We start from the raw sequence: 16,264 nt of genomic DNA, 5'->3' as shown, positions 1-16,264 counted from the left end.
AAACTGAGGAACCAAATCTCTAGCTTCACTCAGCACAGCAATGAGAGTTTTGGTGAAGCATATGAGAGATTCAGGAGCTACACAAACCAATGCCCACACTATGGGTTTAGTAAGGCTTCTCTTCTCAGCACACTTTATAGAGGAGCTCTTCCCAAAATTAGAAACCAGCTGGATACTGCTTCCAATGGGAACTTTCTGGGTAAAGAGATTCATGCTGCTTTAGAGCTAGTAGAGAACTTAGCAATGAGCAATGACACTTATGGTGAAGACTATGACAGATCAAATAGATCTGAAGGTTCAAGCTCAGATTAGAGGCTCAGTAGAGAAGTTAAGGAGTTGAGGAGTGAATTGGACAAGTTGAAATTCACAACTCAGAAGCCAATGTATTTTGTTGGTGAGTATGAGGAACCTTCTCAAATCTTTGAAAACATAAGTGAAAAAGGTCTCACCCAGGAAGAGCTTAACTACATTGGGAATCAGAGGTTCCAGAGATATCAGTATGGCAATGCAAATCAGAACCTCTCTTACAGGAACCCCAATGTAGCAAACCCACAAGACCAGGTCTATCCCAATTCTAAAGCTCCAAAGAACTTTGTTCCCAAGAACAACTTTCAAGGGTCTTTCCAACCCACCTAGAGGACCAATCTATGTTGCAAGGAAGTACCTCATTTTCTTCTTGAGATGTTTTAGAGCTGATAGCATACACCGTTTGCTCATGAAGAGGGGTTTTGACCATCCCAGCAGATGTATCCAATGAACATTGACCTGTAAGAATAGAATGGGGCTGAAATGTATCTGACCGACCATTTGCCGCGGGTGGAGGCTGCACGACCACGGGTGGGGAGTGTTTTGCCGTGGTCAGGAGGCTCACGACCGCGGCTGGAGGGTTGTTGGCCGCGGTCGCGAGAGTTCCGACCGCAGGAGGGAGACTCCGAGTTGTTTCCTCTGTTTCATCTTCTCCTTTGCCATCTAAACTGATTTCTGGATCTTCTAACTCTGTTTCCTCGTCTTTTAGGTCAAGATCTTTGATGGGAAGCGTCGAACCATTCGCTTCACGTCCTTGCATAAGCTTTTCGACCTTCTCTTCGACTTCATCAAGAGCATAAACTACTTTGTCCACGGTTTAGTCGATTTCCTCTGCTTTGTCTTGAACCTTGTGTACTCCATCCCAAATCTCTTCCACGTAGGAGTAGGTTTGGTTGTTATGGTCGTTAATAGTTTCTTCTGCTTCATCGAGCTTGACCTCTAAGGTGCGGATGTTTCCACTAGCCTTGCGAATGCTAACTTCGTTCTCTCCAACTCGTCCTTCAACTGCTTCCATCCTCTCTTTGATAGTTTCAGCATCCTTGTTTGCTTGAGTTTCGATGGTGATAGACAAGACTTTTTAGGGTCTCAGGGCTATCAATCCCCTTGTCAAAGTAGCACAAATAGGTTTATCAATCCAAGAATGTGGTGATAGATACTAAGCTATGTAATCAGGTTCTTAATTCAAGCAAACAAGAGTGGGTTTTGATTATCTAGAGACAACTAAAAACTTAGACAGGTTTAAAGACTAATGAAATGATTAAACAAGAACTAAACAATGACAAATGATGAGAATGTATGAATGATGATGAGAAAGGTCTTAGACATGATAGTGGATTTGGGTTCCTTCAGTGATAAACTAATGAGCCAATGAATCATATGATCAAGCAAACCATTCAACATAAACATCTTTAATTAAGTTAATCCTCTCATGAAAGTATTAACTCTTATGCTAAAACAGTTTCTAACCCAATCATCATCAGTGAAACATGAGTTAACAAGCATTAAGAACCAGTTTAATCTGTCATTTAAGCATATAGACAATCATTCCCATGATGAATAACACTTAAACCTCTACAACCTTGGTTCAGGCATTTCATCAAACACTTTTGGTGCATGAAATGCTCAGAATCTAGACCACATATGATTTGTATGGATCTAGCATAGAGAACAAGTTGTAGAGAATGGAATATGCATGATCTAACCCCTAACCTCACTAATCTACCACTTAAGCACCCTAATTTACATATCTACGACCTTAATATGGGATTACTCACTAATCATGATCAACACACTAGATCCTTTGCAAGATGTGTTGTTAATCATGATTAAAAGTGTGATTCGATGATAAGAAATGATGGAACAAGATGAAAAGAAACTTCAAATCAATATTAAACTCTAAAAACAAGGTGTATCAAGTGGTCTTTCACAAAAGAGGAAAAGAAACTAAAAATGGATAAGAAGGTCCCCTCCAAATTAGGTCTAAAAACAATATATAGGGTCCTTGGGCGAACCGGGTCAACCCGGAACAAACCGGGTACTGACCCGGTCTTGGTGGGTGAAGATGGGTTTGCCACGGTCAAGTGTGTTCTTGGTGTGGCCGTGGCAACCTGACCGTGTCAAAGCTTTCTCGCGTGTTCTTGGCTGCATTTTGATGCCACGTTCTAACAAGCCTCGTCCAAAACCCGTGGCAATTCATCGTGTCAAACGCCGAAGATGTGTAAAAGTTGCCACGGTCAAGTCCCAGATCGTGGCATTCAGACCGTGTCAAAACCCGCATGCTAGTAAAGTCCTTCCAAGCCAAGTATTTGTTTGCCACGGTCAAGTCCCAGACCGTGGCATTCAAACCGTCTCAAAACCCGAATGTTTGTAAAGTCCTTCCCAGCCCATTGTCTGTTTGCCACGGTCAAGTGTAGACCGTGCCAATCGCCGAAGATTGTCAAAAGTTGCCATGGTCAAGTCCTAGACCGTGGCATTCAGACTGTGTCAGTCGCCGAATGCTTGCAAAGTTCCTCCCAGCCAAGGGTTTGTTTGCCACGGTCAAGTGTAGACCGTGGCATTCAGATCGTGTCATTCTCCGAAGGTGTGCAAAAGTTTCCACGGCCAAGTGTGGACCGTGGCATTCCATCGCGGCATGTTTAACTTAGTCATTCAGGGCTGTCTGGATCACTTCGCATTCCGGAGAGTGTAACTCACGATATACTTGTCCGAATTGAGTGAATCCGGTTGCAGAGGACAGAGGACTCATATATCTCCAACTTTTGTGAAGAAAGCTTCGGTTCTTGGGAAGTGGAAGGCTTCCTGGAGGGCTCATCTTTGCAGTGCATTTACACGATCAGAGAGAGACGTCTATACGTGTGTCCATTTCGGAGACCGTATCTTCCTGCTCATAGCTCCGAATTTAATGATCTTGGATGTTCTGGAAAGAAAACTCAAATGTCTCTGACTATCATGAAGGCACCGAAAACTGAATCGGCCTGTATGTGCACCGTCCTTCGTATTCTTCAGAGCTCATCGGCTTGGTCCAAAACAGCAGCGAGACAGGGGTTTCTTCCGACGAGCTTAACTCTCTGCTCACGCGTCCGAATTCCATGATTCCACTTGCTAGGGAACCGTGATTCAATCCTATCCAACTTTGATGAAGCACCCGCCAACTGAATCAGACCGGAAGGTTCCCCGGACAGGCGATTTCGGAAACATGTCTGCACCTGGAGATTTTGGCCGATACAATCCACTCGCGGTACGCGTTTTGGCCGATAAGGTCTATCCGCGGTACATGAAAATGGCCGGTAAAAACCTTCCGGGTACGCGAGAATGGCCGATAACCTCCAAAAACACAAGTTCACCATTTTTCAAGCCTTGATCACCATTCCACCTCCTGGACTCATCTTTTCAGCTCCAAAATGCATGAAATAAAACATGATTTGTAATAAAATATGCAACCTAAGTGATGCAAATTATGAACATATCAACTCCCCCACACTTGTCCCTTGCTTGTCCTCAAGCAAACAAGAACAAATGAGAGAGAGAGGTTGAATGCATGGGAGTTCACATTTCCTTTTTGAGAGAAGTGATCACAATGAGAATTCAAGTTCATGCTCAATTATGCAATGCAAAGCCATACTCAGATATATATCAACTCAACAAGGAATCTCCACAAGTTCTTCTCTCTCTCAACTCTTTCACATTCATTAAGCGTTTTACCAAGTGGATCAAATGATGCATTGTTTAAACAAACATAGTTTGGCTAGGGTGAGGTTATGAGACTAAAATTATCTCATCAATGCCTGAGTGGGTTCAAAGCAGCAAAAGGATCTCTCTATGAATGACCAAACTTTGGCAGAATGCTAAAGGTAAAAGGCAACCTATGCATACAAGGGCAAAGACTCATCCCACCCCACACTCTACTCAAAGTTTCCTCACTTGCTTACTTTTCACACTCATTCTACTCTCACTAGGGGATTCTCTTTTCTTTTTCATACACAAGTCTTGGAGTTCAAACTTTCCATAGCTCTTTTTCACTTTCTTTTGTAACCTCTAACCTCTTTTTTTCTTTCTTTTTAAAACATTTGAGCTCTTTGGCTTCTTTTCTTTTCACTTAGAGCCTAGACTCTTTCTTTTCAAAACACTAGAGCTCACTTTCTTTGACTCAAAACTCCAAGACTGATTTCTTTTGTTTTTCTATCCCCTAGTTCTCACCATTCTCCTTTTATTTCCACTCATCTCTCCTTTTTCCACTCACCATGGTATTCCCCCACACTTAGTTCTTGCCAAATCTCTCAGCTCCTTGAGAATGGAACTTAGCACTCAATGAGACTTGCCCTTGTCGCCCTAAACCTAACACTTTCTGCTAAGTTTGGTCCAAGGTGGCCTCTCAGTCACACACAAACAATTGGCTTGAAAGAAGGATGGGTTCAGGGTGAGGAAAACTGATCTATTATGCAGATTCAGCTATTTGAGCTAAGGAAGAGGATGGTAAAAACAGGATTCTAGCTCAAATATGTATATTGGTATCCACAAGCTTGTTTAAACAATGCACCAAATGATAATTTCAAGTCAGGTTCAGGGTTTTCACTTAATTAGAGTTGAGTTCAATTCAAACTTGCTTCTCATATTCAGATCATTTCAGACTTTGCAAGCACAGAAAAAGATTCACAAGCATATTCAGTTCAAGTTCTCAAAGTGATGTACTCTCTAGAAAACCTATCATTACTCCCTGCAAGATGCAACCTACATGCATATGCAATCTAGACTCAATCCTAAAAATGAGAATGCAACTACATGATCATTTTTTTGTGTAAATTTTTCAGATTTTTCCTTTTTTTTTTGTTTTTATATGCACTTAGATGAGACTACATGAATATGCAACTAGAATGTGACTCAAGACTCAAAGTTTAAAATAAGAAAAGACAAAACATGATTAGTAAAGGATGAAACTCCTCCCCCACACTTAAATAACACAGTCCCTTGTGTTATAAAAGCACGAGAAAGGAGTTAAAAACAAATCAAACAAGTAAAATGCTAAATGGAAAAGAAGAACTACATGCATATATACAGAGTTTTGAGTGTTTACCTCAATCACTGAGGTCTGATCCCAAGTAGTGGGATGGATTGGAGGTGGAACATGATGGAGTTGAGTATCTAGGTGGGCTGCTCTCAGGTGAGCCTGGTTGGAACGCTGTGGCCGGGTTCACCCAATCTTCTTTCCCTGGTGGTAGCACAAGGTCATGAGCAGCTGAGCTTTCTCCCACCTCTTCTCTTGTATCTCGTTTGGGTGAGGTGACCTAACACAGTCAACGAGCTTGTGGATCGTTTTGTCTTGCCATTTGCACCATTTCTGAAGGCTGTTAACTCTGGAATACAGCTTCTTTGTGTGATAATCAGGCCTACCCCAAAAGTAAGGATCAAAGTGATACCAGCCTGCTCCAATCCTTCTTTCAAAATCTCTTGGCTCCTCATTCTCACAACCAGCGGTCCTAGTCATGTCCTCCTCTTCAACTGGCTCTTTACCCTTAGAACTAGCGGTTATCTTGCATTTGGGGATTGGAGGGTGAATGGCTGGGTTGTAGAGCTGATCTTTTAGGACATTGTGCCTTTCTGTGAGAGTGGTGATGGCTGGGTGTGGCAACAGAACATGAACCTTTTCATTTTGCAAGAGCTTGAAGGTGTACATGAATTTTTCACCATTGCTTTCTTTTAAAAACCCAACCTTGGTGAGTGTAGTTTCAACAATCAACTCAGGCCTGACCTCAACATCATCAAAGACAAAACCTCTTGCTTTCAGAATCTTTGTCACTAGCCATCCATTGTGCAGCTTAGTAAGCTTCTTTCTTTTACCCTCACTCCAAGCAATGTCCTTGTAAATCAGCATTTGGCGTGCCAAGAATGCACCACTAGATGGGATGTAATGTGGGAGGTGAAACTCTCTCTTGCTCTTCAAGTGACTGATGAGAGGATGAAGACCCATACCCAATAGCTCCATGTCAGCTAGATGCACCACTCCATCATTGTGCTTGGTAAAGAACATTTGGCAAAGCACCTTGTGAGCATAGCAGATTGCTGGGTTTCTTATCCATGAACTCTTGCATCTTCCTCCTCTGAAGCTCCCAAAAGCAATTGTATCCCACAAGTCAGTGATCATGTGATCAGGGTATGTGAACTTCACTGTCTCTTCTTGTGCAGGTCTTGGAAAAGCAAAGATCTCATCTAGTTCCTTGAAGCTTACATGGTGTTGTGTACCATCTATTGTGAACTCTATGTGCCCAAGACCATTGCCCTTATTGATTCTTTCATCTCTTGGGCCATATCCACAAACTTGAAGGGATGCAAGAAACTCTTGTGTAACACCATCATGAGCCACATCTCTCATCTCAAAGAATCCACCAAACCCCATGTTGTTGAAAATGAGCTGAACCTCTTCAAGAATTCCCATCTTCCTCAGCAGCTCCATATCAGGGAACTTGGTTTGCAACACTTTTACACCCCTGAACATAGCAAAGTAATCATCAAAAGTTGGTTCTCTGTCCTCAGAACTTGGCTTTGCTTTCTTAACCTGCTTCAATGCTGTTTCAGGATCACTCTCTGTTCCTTCTTCATCCTCAGCCACAGCCACCACTTTTCCTGCCCTGTGAACGACCTCAACCAATGCCAGCTCTTTACCAGAAGCTTTTGAAGTAGAGGCCTTTGTTTTCTTTGGTGCAGCAACCTTCTTTGTTTTCTTCTCAGCTGGATCCTTTAGCTTTCTCTGTTTTTTCTGTTTCTTGAAAACCTTATGCCCAAAAGGCATAATCTGATCCTCTGAAGCTCTAGCTTTCTCCTTTTTGGCTTTATCCATGGCTTCTGTTCTTTTTGTTCCTCCCATCTGCATTTTCTCAAACAGCTGTAAGCACCAAAGCAAGAGAACAACAAAAGTTTTCCAAAATTCACCAAGTTCATGTGTGGTCACAAATCGATTTTTCTTGAAAGGAATGTATTTTAAGCTGATTAAAAACTCAGTAAACTCAAAGCAGTAGCAAGAAGCAATGCACACAAAGAGTTCAGCTTGAAACACAATTCTAAAAAAAATCGATACACTTGATGAATTTCAAGAAACAATTCTCAAAAATTCCAAGAACAGGTTATTCTCAAGCAAGATCCATGAAATTCCTATCCATTCTACTTGCACAATACTCACAAAATGATTCCAAGGTATCAAGGAGCCCATAAAATCGATTCCATTTGTTTTTCTGTTCATGAACAGTACACTAAAGCATGGAAAAGGTGAGTTTTAATAGACTAAATACCTTGGAATCTTCAAGTTTTGAGTGAAAAACGAATGTGCAGCAAGAAACTAGACAGGATTACGAGTTCAATGCAGTTGGAATTTCTCAATTTGATGCAGGAACGAGAGAGATACGAAAGTTTAAAGCTCAAGAATGGAGAGAAGGGAGCAAACTCGCGATGAAGAAGAAGGAGAGGTGGGGAACAGCTGTCCTGGCGCGTCTTTTGACTGGTCAACGTCCGTACGGTCAACTAAAATTCAAAATCTGGTCGCGCCTGGTTGACTGTGTCACGAGACCGTGTCAAGAACGTGTTTGTGTCTCTTCTTTGCCGCGGTCTTGGTGTGGCCGTGCCTTCAGACCGTGGCAAATCCCGACCATCGCCTCTTTTCCTTTCTCTTGCCACAGTCTAATGTTTTCCCGTGGCAATCTCACCCGTGGCAATATTCATTTCCGGTCAAACCTCCTTATTCTTTGCCACGGCCAACCTTTTAGCCCGTGTCTTGTACCCCGTGTCATTCCACGAACACCGGCCATCTGTTCTCTCTTTACCACGGCCTGCCTTCTCACCGTGGCAATCTCCTCGTGTCAATCCCCGAATGATGGACATCTCTCTTTGCTTTGCCACGACCTAGTCTCTAACCGTGTCTCAAGGCCGTGTCAAAGTCTGAGCCCTTTGTCCTTCCATCTTGATTTTGTCGCGGCCTGGTCCTGACCCCGTGTCTTGTAGCCGTGGCAAACCCCGAGCATTTGACACTTCTCACTTCTTTTTGCCACGGCCACCTGTGTCCCGTGCCTTTTACTCGTGGCAATCACCGAACTCTTGCTTCTTTTGCCATGGCCTGGTCTTGAGACCGTGATACATTCCCCGTGGCAAAGCAAAAAAGCTTGCCACGCCTTGTTCCTGACCGTGGCCGGTGCCCATGTCAAAGGTCGAGCACAAGCTTGTCTCCATTCCTTCATCTCTTTTAATTTTTCATTCACTTTCCAAGGGTTCAGACTCAAACCTATAACCTGTAGACACTAAACAAACCCATCAAAATATCCTAAAACATAAAAAGAAAGGAATCAAAAGATCAAAAGCATATTTACAAAGGATAAGCTTGGGGTGTCTCCCAAGAGCACTTTGTTTAAAGTCTCTAAGTTTGACTTTGGAAACCTGTTTAACAGGCTGGTGGATCAAGAAGGGGAACTGATGTAGCCTCCTCCTTCTTCTGTGAAACCAAATTATGCTTGATCCTCTGGCCATTTACCACAAACTCTTGACCATTCTTTCCTTCTAACACAACAGCTCCATAGGGCCTCACCTCAAGAACTTTAAAGGGACCAGACCATCTAGACTTAAGCTTTCCTGGAAACAACTTAAGTCTAGAGTTGAACAGCAACACCAAATCACCATTCTTGAACTCCCTTTTCAGAATCTTTTGATCATGCAAAGCCTTGGTCTTCTCCTTATAGATCTTTGAGCTCTCAAAAGCCTTAAGCCTAATCTCCTCAAGTTCATGGAGTTGCATGACCCTTTTCTCTTGAGCTGTCTTGATATCAAAGTTCAGCAACTTCACAGCCCACATAGCCTTGTACTCCAACTCAACAGGAAGGTGGCAGCTCTTCCCATATAGCAGACTGAAAGGTGATGTCCCAATTGGAGTTTTAAAGGCAGTCCTATAAGCCCACAATGCATCATCTAGCCTTTTGCTCCAATCTTTTCTGCTTGAGCTAACAGTCCTCTCAAGAATGGCCTTGATCTGTCTATTTGATACCTCAACCTGGCCACTAGTTTGAGGATGATATGGAGTACCTATCTTGTGTTTCACTCCATGATTTCTCAACAAACCCGCCAAAGTCATGTTCACAAAATGAGATCCTCCATCAGAGATAACAACCCTTGGAACACCAAATCTTGGGAAGATAATGCTCTTGAATAGCTTCACTACAACCTTGGAATCAATGGTAGGGGAAGCAATGGCCTCAACCCATTTGGACACATAGTCCACAGCAACAAGTATATACTGATTCCCATAGGATGAAATGAAGGGCCCCATGATGTCAATCCCCCAACAATCAAAGATCTCAACTTCTAGAATTGGGTTTTGAGGCATCTCACTCCTCACTCCTCTTTGATATGTTTTCATGCCTCTGACAGGCATCACATGCTGAAACCACCAACTGAGCATCTTTGAACATTGTAGGCCACCAAAACTCACTCTGAAGAACCTTTGCCACAGTCTTGAATGCCCCCATGTGACCTCCAAAAGCAGAACCATGACACTCTTGCAACACAGGTTGCATCTCCTCCTCAGCCAGACACCTTCTATACAGCTGATCTTTGTTCAGAACATAGAGGTAAGGCTCATCCCAATGGTATCTTTGGACATCTCTGAAGAACTTCTTCCTCTTGTAAGCATCTAATTCAGGAGGCTCTACCCCACATGCAAGATAATTCACTATGTCTACAAACGAAGGCATCCTCCTCTCTTGAATACTCTCTACTTCTTCAAACTCCAAATAAGAATGGAGCACCATCAGTGATTCCTCTGGAAGACTGTCATTAAAAGGGACTTCAGAGTCTATTCTCAACCTAGAGAGATGGTCTGCAGCTCCATTCTCTATACCCTTTTTATCTTGTACTTCCATATCAAATTCCTGAAGTAGAAGAACCCATCTTAACAATCTTGGCTTGGCATCTTTCTTGGTCATCAGATACCTGAGGGCTGCATGATCAGTATATACAATGACTTTTGATCCCACCAGGTAGCTTCTGAATTTATCAAAGGCAAAGACTATTGCCAGCATATCCTTCTCAGTTGTAGCATACTTCTCTTGTGCAGAGTCAAGTGTTCTACTGGCATAGTAGATAACATGTAGCTTCTTGTCTTTCTTTTGCCCAAGTACTGCTCCAACAGCAAAATCAGATGCATCTGTCATGACCTCAAAAGGAAGGGACCAGTTTGGTGCCTAGACTATTGGTGCACTGACTAATGCATCCTTGATCAACTTGAAGGCATCTTCACATTCAGCATCAAAGATGAAATCCACCTCTTTACACAACAGCCTTGTCAAGGGCCTGGCAATTCTTGAGAAATCTTTGATAAATCTTCTGTAAAACCCTGCATGCCCAAGGAAATTCCTTATCCCTTTGACTGAAGTGGGGGTTTGCAGGTTCACCATTACTTCTACTTTTGCTCTGTCAACCTCTATGCCCTTCTCAGATATCTTGTGCCCAAGAACTATTCCTTCCTGCACCATGAAGTGGCACTTCTCCCAGTTCAACACCAAGTTATGCTGCTCACATCTCTCCAAGACCTGTGACAAATTAGAGAGACAATCCGAGAAGGAGGACCCATAGACACTAAAGTCATCCATGAACACCTCAACTTTCTCTTCAATAATGTCAGAGAAAATATGCATCATACATCTTTGAAAAGTGGTCGGTGCATTACATAAACCGAAAGGCATTCGCCTGTATGCAAAGGTGCCATAAGGGCATGTGAATGTTGTTTTCTCTTGATCCCGGGGATCTATGGGAATTTGGAAGAACCCCGAGTACCCATCGAGAAAACAAAAGAAGGGGTGGTTTGCAAGCCTCTCTAACATCTGATCAATGAAAGGTAAAGGAAAATGATCCTTCCTAGAGGCTGCATTGAGCTTTCTATAGTCTATACACATTCTGTATCCTGTGACAGTTCTAGTAGCTATAAGCTCATCCGTCTCGTTTTTAACCACTGTGATCCCACCCTTCTTGGGCACAACATGAACAGGAGACACCCATCTTGAGTCAAAGATTGGGTAAATTATCCCTGCCTCAAGAAGTTTTAGTATCTCCTTCTTAACAACTTCCTTAAGGTTGGGGTTAAGTCGTCGTTGATGCTCAATAGAGGACATAGATTGGTCCTCTAGGTGGATCCTGTGGGTGCAAATGTCAGGAGAGATCCCTCTAATATCAGCCAAAGAATATCCTATGGCTCTCCTGAACTTTCTTATCTCACTAAGCAATGCACTCTCTTGATCCTCTAATAGGCTATCATTGATGATTACTAGATAAGTGGAGTTTAAGCCCAAGAAAGCATACCTGAGCCCTGTTGGTAGAGGCTTGAGCTCAACAGGGGGTGCATCAGCCTCATTCCAATCCTGGTCCAAGCTGCTTTGGCTGGTGTCTGATCCTTTGATAGCCAAGAGCTCAGATTCACTTTGTTCCAGTTCCAAAAACCTTGTCTCAGGACCCAGCTCTCTAGCATTGTCCAAATACAGCTTATACCCTTCACTTGCTTCAGCTAAGAGCCCATTGTCTCTTTGTTCTTGAGTTAGAGCAGCTTGAAGAGGATCCTCAGTGTTCAGCTCCTCAAGCAACTCATCAGCCAACTGATCCATTGTCTCCACATAAAAACATTGACCTTCAATGGTGGGTTTCTTCATCATCTCATTCACATCAAACTTGAGCTTTTCAGACCCAAGTTGAAGCTCTATTATCCCACCTCTCACATCAGTTATGGCTGATAACTAAGGTTTTTAAAGCCTTAGATGGGTTATCAATCCCCTTGTCAAAGTAGTATAAGGGGTGTCAATCCATATGTGTGGTAGTTAGGCACTAGTTTATGTGATAGGTTCTTAAGTCAAGTAATCAAAGATGAGTTTTGTGAAACCAGCAACAAGAAAGCATAAAACAAGAAACAAACAAGCTATGATTAATGAACTAAGCAAGCAAACAAAACAAGATGATGGTGATTAAGCAAATGATAAAAGCTAAACCTCTAGATGTGATCATTGATTAGGGTGCTTTAGATATTGAATCATGATGCTAAGAACATAATGCAACACTTGCTACTCTTTAGTCTAGGCTTCTTAATCAGATTAATTCATTCCCATGACAATAATCCCTTTGCAAATCACTTAATCAAGTCTAACAACCATTAGATATAATCAAGCAATCAGCAAGCATAATGCATCAAGCCTAATAAGTGACCAAACAATCTCTCAACCAAGAAGACTGAATCTTATACAGAAAGACATAACAAGCAATCACATGATCTCAAACATTTCAACTTAGAACTCTAATCTAGACTAATCCTCTCATGAAGGCATTAATCTCTACACTAATCCACTTTCAAACCAAATCATCATTTGTGAAATATGAATCAATGAGCATTAAGAAACAGTTCTAATATGTCATTCATGCATTTAACAAATCATTCCCATGATGAAAAAGGCATAAACCCTTAAGTTAGCTCATTCAGGCATTTCATCAAACACTTTTGGTGCATGAAATGCCTATGAACCCAGATTTCACTTTCCCAAGGAAATCTGGCATTAGGAGCAACTAACTAAGGAAATGGAATGAGAATCTAAACCCTAAACATCACCAATCAAACATCTAAGCACCCTAATCTACACACCTAGAAGTTTAAAAGATGACTACTCACTAATCATGAAGAACACATCTAATCTTTTGCAAGAGATGATGTTAATCATGATTAGAAGCAGAAATGAAATGATGAGATGATGACAAACAGACTTAGATTGATTAAATCCTTGAGATCTCTCTTAATCCAAAACGTTTTTACACTAAAAAGGAAAGAAAACTAGAGAGAAACTAAGAGAGAAGATGATCTACTTGGGTTTTTCTCCCAAAAAACTATATATACCTAGTGCTAATGGACCGGGTCAGCCCAGGACAAACTGGGTACTGACCCGGCTCAGTTGGGTCAAGTGGAAATCCTGCGGGTCAGTCCAGTATGTCCCAGGTCGCACACCTAAGTTGCAGTAGATGAAGACTTGTCTTGTGAAGCCTGAATCGCCTTGTCTTAGCCGCACGCCTAAGTAGGAGTGTTTTGCGAGTGTTGCTGCGGCTTGGTCTCCTTCCTCTCCAACTCGCAGGGCTAAGGCGGTTTCTGGGGAATGTACAAACTGTGCGGGTTGGTCTCTATTGCACCTAGGTCGCAGGCTCAAGTCGGAGTGATTTGCGAGTGTTGCTGCGGCTTGGTCTCCTTCCTCTCCAACTCGCAGCATCCAGAGCAGCTTAGACCACTTCGCATTCCGGAGAGTGTAACTCCTATGAGACTTGTCCGAATTGAATGATTTCGGTTGCAGAAGACAGAGGACTCATTTATCTCCAACTTTTGTGAAGAAAGCTTCGGTGCTTGGGAAGTGTAAGGCTTCCTGGAGGGCACATCTTTGCAGTGCATGTACACGACCAGAGAGAGGCGTCTAGACATGTGTCCATTCCGGAGACTGTATCTTTCTGCTCATAGATCCGAATTGAATGCTCTTGGACGTTCTGGAAAGAAGGCTCAAATGTCTATGGTTCTCATGAAGGACCCGGAAACTAAATCGGCCTGGAAGTGCACCGTCCTTCGCATCCTTTAGAACTGATCTGCTCGGTCCGGAATACCTGCGAGACTGGGGTTCCTTCCGACAAGCTTATCTCTCTGCTCACGCGTCCGAATTCCACGATTCTACTTGCTAAGAGACCGTGATGCAATTCTCTCCAACTTCTATGAAGCACCCGCCGTCTGAATCGGACCGGAAGGCTCCCCGGACAGGCGATCATTCAGGGGTATCGGATTGCTCCGGAATGAATGCGAGACCTGTTCGTCTTCCGATTACCATATCTTTCAGTTCTGTGGTCCAAATGCCTTGATTCCAACTGTTATGAACTCTTGACTCAATTATCTCCAACCTTTATGAAGACTCCGACAGCTAAATCTGACCGGAAGGTTCCCCGGACAGGCGATTTCGGAAACGTGTCTGCACCCGGAGATTTTGGCCGAGAGACTTGACCGCGGTACGTGTTATTGGCCGAGAAAGCTACCCGCGGGAAGGATTTTGGTCGAGAACCTTCGACCTTCAGTACACCATTTTGCCGAGAAACCCAAAATTGCTCCTTTTCACCATTTTTGATCATTCCAACTCCATTTCTTCATCTGAATCACATCATCCACTCCAAATTGGCTCCAAAAGCACCTGTTTAACACTCCAAAACATGCAAAACTCTCTTGGACCTAATGCAATCTCCTAAGTCCTAAAACAATGCCTAAAGACCTAAAATGCATGCAAATGAGACATGATTTTGACTAGAATATGTACATTAAATGATGCAATTTATGAATATATCACTAGTCCTGCAGTGGCTAAGAATGGCCTCCCCAAGATAAGAGGATCCACTGGTTCCTCATCCATTTCCAGCACAACAAAATCTGTTGCAACCTCAAAACCACCAATCTTGACAGGTAGATCTTCCAACATACCCACAGGCAATCTAACTGATCTATCTGCAAGGATAAGAGAAATCCTTGCAGGTTTGAAGACTCTAAAGCCCAGCTTCTTCGCTATGGAGAATGGCATCAAGCTGACTGATGCTCCTAGATCACAAAGACATCCAGAGAATAGAAGAGGTCCATTGGCACAAGGGAGTGTGAAACTCCCTGGATCAGTTAACTTCCTTGGAATGGACTTCTTCTGAATGATAGCACTGCATTTATGACTTAGTACCACCATGCCTTGAAGCTCTTTTGTCTTGTTCAGAATGGCATCCTTCAAGAACTTCCCCATCTTTGGCATCATTAAGAATGCATCAATGAGAGGCATTGTGAGTGGTGTCTCTTTGAGTGCCTTCTCAAATACAGCTCTTGCCTTATCCACAAGTTGCTTCTTAAATCTCCCTGGAAATGGGAGCTTAGGTTGGTATGGAGGTGGTGGCACATATTTCTTCTCTGGTTCTGGTTCCTTTGCTACCTCTCTACCCTTTTCTGTCCTTGGTTTCTCAGCAACTTGATCCTCTTTTAAGGCTGCCTCCCCCTCAGTTTGATCATTGTCCTCAATGATCACATTGTTGTTCTCAATACCAGGTAACTCCTTTCCACTCCTCAGTGTAATGGCCTTGGCATATTCCTTGGGGTTGGGTTCTGGCTTTCTAGGTAGGTGACCTTGGTTCCTTGAGCTTGAGGCCTGGTTCTGTTTCAGTTCCTTGATTTCCTGCTGCATGGCTGCATTCTGGCTTGCAAAGATCTGTTGACCCTGAAGTAGTTGTTGCAGAATAGCAACCATATCAGTACCCATCTGTGGCTGCTGTTGAACCGTTGGTGGCTGAAACTGTTGTTGAACAGGCGCTTGCTGTTGGAACTGTGGTGGACCAAACCCTGGTGGTGCCTTTTGCTGCTGTGAACTGAAACTAGGACCTTGAAATGGTTGCTGTTGCTGACCAAAACCCTGATTCTGACCAAACTGATTCTAGGGTTGGAATGACCCTTGAAAGTTGTTCTTGGGAACAAAGTTCTGTGGAGCTTGAGAATTGGGATAGATAACTTGTGGGTTAGCTACATTGGTGTTCCTGTAAGAAAGGTTTGGATTAGCATTACCATACTGATATCTCTGGAACCTCTGATTCCCAATGTAGTTAATCTCCTCTTGGGTGAGACCCTCTTCACTTATGTTCTCAAAGATTTGAGATGGTTCCTCATACTCTCCAACAAAATGCATTGGCTTGAACCTTCCCTAGTGAGCCTCTGTTCTGAGCTTGAACCTTCAGACCTATTTGATCTGTCATAGTCTTCACTATAAGTATCATTGCTCAGTGCCAAGTTCTCACTAGCTCTAAAGCAGCATGAATTTCTTTACCCAAAAATTTCCCATTGGAAGCAGTATCCAACTGGTTTCTAATCCTGGGAAGAGCTCCTCTATAAAGTGTGCTGAGAAGAGAAGCCTCACTA

The 16,264-nt window shown here is 42.9% G+C and overlaps 1 non-coding gene across 1 annotated transcript; it reads right to left on the bottom strand.

Annotated features, from left to right (window-relative positions):
- On the bottom strand, nt 1–107 carry LOC112088643. The gene has a single exon (XR_002900589.1). It is a non-coding gene; the product is annotated as a small nucleolar RNA R71 (small nucleolar RNA).
- Nucleotides 108–16,264: the final 16,157 nt, after the last annotated feature.

This window comes from Eutrema salsugineum, unplaced genomic scaffold (genome assembly GCF_000478725.1).
Source record: "Eutrema salsugineum unplaced genomic scaffold, Eutsalg1_0 scaffold_14, whole genome shotgun sequence".
NCBI classification, from domain to species: Eukaryota; Viridiplantae; Streptophyta; class Magnoliopsida; order Brassicales; family Brassicaceae; genus Eutrema; species Eutrema salsugineum.
This window is presented reverse-complemented; position numbering and strand designations above follow the sequence as displayed.